Genomic DNA, 9,336 nt, shown 5'->3' with positions numbered 1-9,336 from the left:
GCCTGCTTGCTTGTTTCTCCCGGAGCAGCCGTCACTGCATGCTCACCGCTGCCGTGAGCCCTACTGCTGCCACCACGTTGGACACAGCTGTGCCACGGGGAACAGAGCCCTCGTCCGAGTGCCACCGTGAGCACCGCCCATCCCGGAGTGCCTCTGCTGCTGCTTCCTCAGCAAAGTGCTGTGGCCGCGAGAGACCAGCCCGGGAACTGCGTGCCGCGGGGGATCAGAGCCCCCCCTTGCCGCCACTGAGGAGCCGTGCCCGAGAACCGACTGAGCTGCTTTTTGCCAGAAAAGCCACCGTGCCGCCTCGGCACGCCGCATCGGAGCCCCGCCAAGCTGAGCCCTGACTGCCCGCGCGCCTGAGAGCTGTTTGCTTTTGCTTTCACTTCATTCCACGATAGAGACTGGTAGGACTTCGTGCCAATTCCACTCTATCTCGCGCTGCCAGGTAATTCGTAACCGCGCGGGTCTCTGTGTTCTGCTCACGCGGCAGAACCACGTGGCCGCTGCCATCTTTGATCGCTGCCGTGGTCCATGTTTGCTTTCAGTTTAACCCTCGCCTTCCCCAAACCCTCAATATCTCAATGTTTTCCTTTGTATTTAATATATATATTTGTTTGTAGTGTTATTAAAGTTTGTTTCAGTTTTCCAAAAGCATTTTAGAGGTCTCACGAATTCTTTTCTCCCTTCCCCTATTTCTGCTGGAATAGGGGAAGGTATTATTGTTACCGGACCTTGGCTCAGCCTTGGCCAAACCGGTGACACCATGTAATAAGATGGAAAGTTTATATTATGCTTTTCATTTGGTTTTACCCCAAGACAGTTTTTGGCCAAAAAAAGAAACCCCAAAACAAACGTAAGTATTTGGTAGCAATAACTTCGAATATCAAGTCAGTAAAATAATATCATATTAGGTAAAAGGGAAGCATCTGGTGTATAAGGAGTAGTTCTGTTTATTTCTGACACCTAGTGCTTTGTTCTAACAAAAAACCAATTCTTTTCTTAATGCATATCATCGAAGCAGAAATGGTGAGCAAGCAGACAGAATAGGTAAGTCAGCACTGTTTGAAGAAGGATGTGTTTTCAGCTAAGACAGACTGAGCTTCTGTAATGTGCTTCTCAGAAGCGCAGCCCAGACTTATTTGTGGCTGAGTTTTGCCTGACAAATTCTGAGCTCTGCTTGGATGAGGAGAGGCGGGTGGTACAGACTAACTCCAATTCAAACCTAATGCGGAACTGCTTTCATTCAATTATGAAAAGATGAACAATTAATCTTTCTCTTTAGATGTGAAAAGAGGTTCTTTTCTGTGGATCCTACTGTGGAGGGTTTCCGCCTTACTTGTCTTGTCAAAAATCTTCTCATTTCAGAAAAATGAGTCTGGTATGTGCCTTTTCTAGGGGATGCGTCCCTCAATGTTGTTTGACCAGCTGTTTCTTATTGTCCTGGGAACAAAAATCTGGATACCTAAGGCACAAGCTACTCTTATAACAGCCACATCTGTTCTGATTGAGTAATGCCCACTGAAAAAGAGTTGTTAAAGAAGTGTTCATTTAGCCAGATAATATTGTGTTTGGGTCTGAGGAAAGCAGTGTCTCTGTTCAAGAAGTGTCTAATTTAAAATAGTCATGCTTTTGAGCATGGGATAGGGTAAAGCATCAACAGCAGATCATAAGGGACTCTGCTGATACCAACAAGTAACCGCATTCTAATACCAGTATCTTTTAGGAAATAGCTGTCACTCTTTTTTACTTGTAACAGATCACTCTACCAGCCGCCAGGATTAGAGCAATACAGGGAAACACCACTCCTCTAAACCATACTGGTATGCCAGCAGGAACAAGAAAAGGCAAATGTACCTCAGTTCAACAGACTTTGCAAGACAATATATATCGTTTTTCTTGGATTTATTTTTAAAGCACTACCAGGCCCCATTCACAAATATGTGTTCTTTGATCCTGAGAAAATAGCCAAATGAAGCTATCTAAAGTCTCATTGATGTCTAGAGAAAAATCTAAGTGTCAGAATCAAGGGCTAGATGGTAGCAAAGACTGCTGTACACTGGACAGATATATGTGGACCTGCTTAGTTACAAAATGCAAGTGGAAGATGCATCTCGATTATGCGTCCAACATTTCAGAAGAGAAAGTCCAGAAATTCACTCTCAGCCTGACCACTGACAGATTCTGTTTTCATATGCAAAGCTGGAGGTCTTGTTAGAGGACATCCCATTATCTCAACCTAAGTCCAGCTGGCTTCCACAAATATGAGATGCTGTTTTACATTCACATTCACCACGAAGTATTTCACACACTTAGCATGTCCCTTATCTTTCTTCTTTGAAGCATGTGGGCTTCCTCTCAGTGGCAGTACACTTGACTAAAGAGTAAGGAACCATGTGGAAATCAGTCTAAAAACAATTGCTGGAGGTGTTTCACTTCCTTCACGCAGACATGGCAGATCAGTTATCAAATGGCAGATAAGAACAGTTGTTCTGACACTTTGATTCTTTGCCTTTTCACCTTTTTCCACAGTAAGAGGAATTATAACCGTTCATATGAGGACATACAGGAAATGAAACAATTTTAGTTACTGTGTCTAGATGACACAATTTGCCATGTCAACACAAGGAAGAAGCCTCTACATAGTCCCTGTTTTCAGAAGGAACTCTGTACCCTTGCTGACATAAGAAGATTGAGAAAGCTCGTTAGTGCTTTCTCTGTTATACCACCTGTTCAGACCAGAGCTGGCTTTTGATTCAGTTTCATGCATTGATCCAGCCAGTTAAAAGGACTTGAAGCTTGACGTACACATTTTCTTGCAATTTGCAGCGAGAGGTTATATTGCTACTGCTCGTGACAGCGGGGAAAAGAAATGCCTGTGAGTAACGGCTAATCAGGCTTTAAGCCTCCACTCTATGTTAACTTTGTTCACGCTGCTAGATTTAGTGAACGATGAAAACTATTTTTATCTTACACAGGTAAGGATAAACTGCATTTCAGCAAATATTTTCCTTCAAAATGAGTAGATTTTTTCACTTTGTATTATTCTTCAGAACAAAACTAAATTGTTCTTAGCTTTGATAGCAAGCATGAATTTACGTGAATTACTCAGTTTCCTTCTAGTGTATGGTAACGGGGCTTGCAGACAACAAAGAAATAATGTAAGTTTAATTGTGTGGCAGTTTGACCTGTCTCACATTGCGTTCTGACAGACAATCTAGGAAGTATTGCCTAGGAAAACTACAGACTAGAATTCATAACAATTGCAACGAGTTGAAAAAACATCCCCCCAAAACAGGGTGCACTTCAGTACAGATGAATACAAAACACCACTCTTGGAAATAATCAATTGCTAAATCGAAAAAATAACTGCTAACCAGTAGGTTACTAGCAAAGGATTTGAGAATTATAATGGTTCACAAGCTGGACATCATTAAAAAAATCATGTCAATGGAGAAGAAGGAAGAAAAGGCCTTGCCTGGATGAAATAAATAGGGGTGCTGTAGGCTAAGATTACTGCCTCTGTTCTTAGCACTAGTGAGGCTTTAGCTAGACTGCTGTGTCCATCTTTCTTTAGGTACCACAGGTAAAGAAGAAGAATGCAGGCCATCTGGGATAAAAGCCAGAGAAGATCAGTAGGGGTAATTTAGAGATATACAAAACATGACTGTTATGGAAAGAACTAAAATTTCAGATTGCTTATTCTAGAGAAGAAAAAGTTGAGAGGAGACATGATAAATCTTCCATTACAGAAAGTATTGCTGCAGAGAGGAAAAGGTTATTCATTCAGAGAGAACAAGAAGTTGTTATAGGCCTAACTACAGCAAGGGAGATTTAAGTAGGATTTTAGGAAAATATTTCTGAAGACAAGAATGGTCTTGCATTGGAAAAGACTGTGTTGGGGAAGTGTGGAGTATTGAGGGAGGGAAGTTAGACAAACTGCTCCCTTAAATTATGTATGTATGCATCCTGTCTGTCTGACCTGAAAACACACTTGGTAGCTATGTAGTAGTTATTTGGAAAACTCAGTAAAAAGCGAGTGCTTATGTAAGCACAGAGCGAAGAAAGCATGAAAACAGAAGCTTCAGGAATATCTGTGTCATTTGCTATTGGTGTAGCTCTGGTCCTAAAGGTTCTTGATTCATTCACTTCTGTTAAGTCAGTCTAGCTTCACTTTTGTTCAGTCAGGTTTGACCTTTGTACAATACTGTAATTTTTAACATGATTAGAGTTGCTGCCTGTATTCTCCCTTCCTAATATTTGAGGGGCTACAGCGTATATTTATTCACTAGTCTGTGAATAAATACCACCTCAGCCTCCATGCTCTCCTTTTAGATGCATTCATACCATTCAGAAAATGTGTACTTTAGCTATTCAAGGTAGAAATCAATAGATAACTTGAGGCATTGAGTCTTTGTGGGAGATGTTTTTGGACTTGCCTTTCAGCCTAGTAGTTTAATATATTTTTCTTCTAAAACTACATTCCACACAGGGTGACCAGAAGCCACAGGCTGTCTGTCCGTAGCTGTGTAATATACTGGCTTGCTCAAATGGATCTGAATGCTTGTGATTTTTTGTGGTCACAGGAGGCCACTACTCTAAAAGCCACATGGTATTATTGTGGAAATAGCAAATAGCTCGTCGCTGTCAAAGCTTTTTCTTTGCCTCTCCCCTTCCTGTTTGGAACTTGAACTAAACCTGTAATCTGATAACTGAAAGGGCAACAGATACTTGTGAAATGTAGATCAGATCTAAACATTAGAATGGCTAGTTGGTGGGAGAGAAACACCCCACTGTCTGCTCTCAGTCTTGGTAATGTATTTGCTTTGACTAGGTTCACAAAAAGCATTTTCAAAATAAAAACAAAACCAGTTGCTTATCCTTCTGTAGGTGTTCTCATATGGTAGAAAACTCCAAATTTCTGCATGTTTTGGCACTGTTGAAAAGTATGGACTTAAATGGTACCGTAACAGAGGAAGAATGGCAGCTATTCCACAGTTCTGCATGGTAAATAAACATTAATTTTCTATATTGAAAGCAGACTATCACAGAATATTATGTAGTGGATATGTTCTTTATTGTGAAGCCTCTTATGCTTTTACTCAAAATGCCTGGCTGGGTTTTCCCATGCCTAAGAACCACAGTTGCCCAGCTAGTATCCCTGCACAGTATTTTTTCTGCAATACAGTTGCAGTATTTTTTCAGCTCTTTCCTCAGACTGTGGGGCCCCCTCCTGCATTTCTGTTCCGCCAGGTCTTACTTATCCTAACGAGTGAAATGCACTGGGATTGTTTGGATGCTAGTTGATTTTCAAATGCTGTAATATTCTGGTGCATATGGCCGTGCTTGTAATCTCAGTCACTTGAACCGTGAGAATCAGGAAACTTCTTGGCACACAGAAAAGATTCCGACAGTGGGCAGGTGGCTTTCTTTAAGGAATAATGCCAGTGTCCTTGATAAGAACAGCAGAGTCACAGGGACAAACACCTTTTCCTGTTTTTAAGTGATGAGCTTTGTGAACACATACGTATTCAGTGAGAACTCTTCTTACTGCAATAAAATACCATATATACTGAACAATGTAGCCTTTTAAAAGAATCAATACTAATATCTAGGTAGATTTCACACCATAAAAATATATATTGCATCTCACCCTAATTTTAGCCAGTAACAACAATGAATTTGCAGTTTCAGCCCCTGAAGAGATGTAGTTTACCAGAAAAGCTGTTAGAAATTCACTAGAAAAAAACATCCATGGATGAAGTTTGTCTTTTAAGAACTGAGCTCGATAAGAAAGAAGCATACTTCTTTTACTTTTCCTTACTTTCTATTCACCTTCTGAAACACCTGTCTGATACTAACTACTTTGGCTATGAAGAGTACATTGTCAAATCGAGTATTTCTAAAAAGCTTTTTACAAGTTTCTGGCATTCCTCTCCTGTCCAATCCCTGTTCTAAAGCTGTAGCTGAAAATATGCTGTCCTGTCTGCTTGTAAAAAGTCATATTCTTATGTTACACCTCCTCCCCCCCTTTTTTTTTGTATTTTTTGCATTTTGAATGTCCAGGTATCTACTGAATTCAGATGTATTTCTCACTTGTGCATTCATATTTCTGGTTAAGTTCAGGAATTCAAAAAATAATATCGGAGAGGAAAACTCAAAAGCTCATTGCTTTTGTGGCTTTTTTCACTGAGGCCAGTTCTGGGCCGTATTGCCAATGATCAGTCTGTACTCTTTAGTTCTTATATTATATACATAAGCTGTATGTGCAACAAATGATGTTTTCTTAGCCTCTCCATATAGCCTATTAAACAGCAGTTGGCATACTTCCACTCCTAAAGTGAAACCTTTGGCATAAATAATATTGTCATTTGGAAGGCTAGACATACCTTTGCAAAGTGACCTTGTAAAAATATTGTCTGTGGTATGACTGAGCCTAAACTATATGACAGTGAGGTAGTATATTCTGGTCCCTCTGGTCTGTGAGGTCTCATCTTGTACCAGTGAAACCACCTGAAATTAAACAGAAAACAGTAGTGTGCATCAGACTTAGAGGTTGAAGTAAGCTGGCTTGTATTTTCTTTCTTTTTTTTTTTTTTTTAGCTGCAGATATTTATGTAAATTCTTTGTTTGGCAAAGGCAAATATTGCTTACTGTGGTTTTTCTGTCTGATGATTTTTGTCTTCATAAAATAGAATTATATGCAACACTGTTCTTCTGCCTACATTATAAATACAAACAGGTCTGGAATAGTTGGGTCAGGATTATTTTTTCCTCTCCCTTTTATAGCTCTCTCAAATGTTTTTCTATGCCATTCATGGGTAACTCAATACTTCGGGTGCTCTAGATGACAATATCTTGCTCTCCATTAAAACATGCTTATTTCTGTTTCCCCTCAAGGGTCAGTTGTCTTAAAAACTGTCTTCCTAGCCTGTAGGACTCGGATAGATTTTATAGTTGACACTCCCAATTACCAGCTCATACCCCATAACCGTCCTTCAGATGTTCATGCATAATATAGCGTGTTGTCACGTCTATTCCAACTCATAAGAACAAATGGATCCATCCCATTGATATTTGATCCACCATATATGAAATATATGATCCATACGTGATAATATGATCCATCATATTTGAAATAATTCTTGTGCTTAATATGCAAACTTTTTGGTTTGTATATTCTGTAAATGTAGGGAGAGAATAGTGTAGCTCTAACGGAATTATTTTTAAAAGTTACTATACATATACTGACTGTTATCCTCTGCCATTTCAGTGAAATAGCTTTAGACACAGAAGGGCACAATAGCTGATAATACAGGTCAGATCACACAGGCCATTCACTCAGTGAAGCTGCAGAAAAGAAGAAATGAGAAAAATACAAGGCCACTTGTGAATCAGTGTCTCTTACTGCTTGCCAAAAACACAGAGGCACTCAGTCCAAGCAGGTGAAAGCAGTATCCTTCCAGAGAAATGTTGTATTAAAATCTGTTTGACTCAGAAGCTACTGCTGAAGAAGAGCATACCTGATTTTGGAGCCAAGTTTTCAATAGCTGCTGAAAAACTTAATCTTCCAGACTGTGTTCAATACAAAGAGCTTAATCTTTTAATGCTTTATTGCTGCCACAACGAAGCTGCCAAAACTAAAGGCTATCCTAGGGCTGTTCTGTAACTCTGCCCTTTTACTATTACGAACAAATCATAATGGGCAGCAAGCGTACAGCCTAAATAACCTTACGAGTATTGGACTGAACTTCCAAGTTCGTACTCCCATAGACTGAGAAATATGACTGTTGTGTCTTGATTTGTTCTACAGTTCCATTTCATTACTTAAAAATAGGAATTATACTAGATGCCCTTTTTGTCAGGAGTTGTTTCCTCTTCCATGTGATCTTTTGCGTCAAGAACAGCAGATTTTCCCTTTACCTTCCCCATACTGCAAAATTCCTTCATTTAGATTTGGAGAGTGTATTCATACAAGTGCAACATTTTTCTGATGCATTGAGGTTTAAGAACAGAGTTGTTGTGGGGGTTTCGGGTTTTTTTGTTTGTTTGTTTTGGGGCGTTTTTTTTTGAGAAGATGTTCTCTTGTTTATAGTCCTCTTTCATGTCTGTAAATTTAGAATTGTTAAGGTAGGCTCCTTGTACATTTTTTTATAGTGCTTTAGGAGTAGAAGGTTACTATCAACCAAATTACATTTAAAAAGCCTGAAAATTATAAATTCGAATTTTTTCCCCCTCCAAATTATCATTCAGACTTTTGTACTGCTTTGGAGGAATACCAGACACCACTTGTGGGTTACCGTCAGAAGATCCTCATTCTGTAGTCATAGAATCACAGAATCATAGAATCATCTGGTTGGAAGAGACCGTAAAGATCATCAAGTCCAACCGTTACTCCTGCACTGCCGGGGTCCCTACACCATGTCCCTCAGCACCACATCCACACGGTTTTTAAACACTTCCAGTGATGGGGACTCCACCACCGCCCTGGGCAGCCTGTTCCAATGCTTAATAACCCTCTCTGTAAAGAAATTTTTCCTAACATCCAACCTAAACCTCCCCTGGCGCAACTTATGGCCATTTCCCCTTGTCCTGTCGTTCTTAATATGGGAGAAGAGATCGACCCCCACCTCCCTACAACTTCATTCTGTAGTAGCAGACACTTCATACTTACTCAAGTAATGTCAGCTTGGTCTACCAGGCTGCCCTACAAGGTACTTCTAGCAGCTTTCATCTTTTATCCTTCGTGTATGACTTAAAGGTAGGATCAAGAGAAAGCACTTCTAGTGATATGTTTCAATGTTTCAGGAATAAAAGAAGTGAGATATAGAGGAAGTGTTCTAAACATAATGAAGTTGAAATATCAGTTATAAGTCTACTCATTGAAGTTTTAACTTCAGGTTTTTTGCATTTGTAATATGTACAGAAACAACACATGTTTGTAATAAAATAAAATACAGCTTCAACTTAAACGTGGCTTTTCTAAGGGTGTACAGATTCTCCAGCTCTACGCTGGGAAGCCAAGAACACGTAAGGATAGTTTGAGAGGACCATGGGGTAAAGCCCAGGTATAAGTGTAATAGCTACCCATCAAAAGGGAGAGGAGAAGAGTACAAATCCTTCTCCTGGCCCTTCAGTAATACAGAGAAGCTGACAGAAAAGGCATGATGACAAGCTAGTGTGGTGAAGCCTGGGGAGGCAAAAAGCAACTCTTATCTACGTGAGACGCACAAAGACATGCACAAATGTGCAGTAGCTTTTTAAAAAAACTTTTCCAATGAAACGTGTGACTTGTAAGAGGGTTCTAACCACAACAAACAAAAAACCAATCCACCC

The sequence above is a fragment of the Buceros rhinoceros genome, unplaced genomic scaffold, assembly GCF_000710305.1.
Source record: "Buceros rhinoceros silvestris isolate BGI_N320 unplaced genomic scaffold, ASM71030v1 scaffold11923, whole genome shotgun sequence".
Taxonomy (NCBI): Eukaryota; Metazoa; Chordata; class Aves; order Bucerotiformes; family Bucerotidae; genus Buceros; species Buceros rhinoceros.
Note: the sequence above shows the minus strand (reverse complement) of the source record.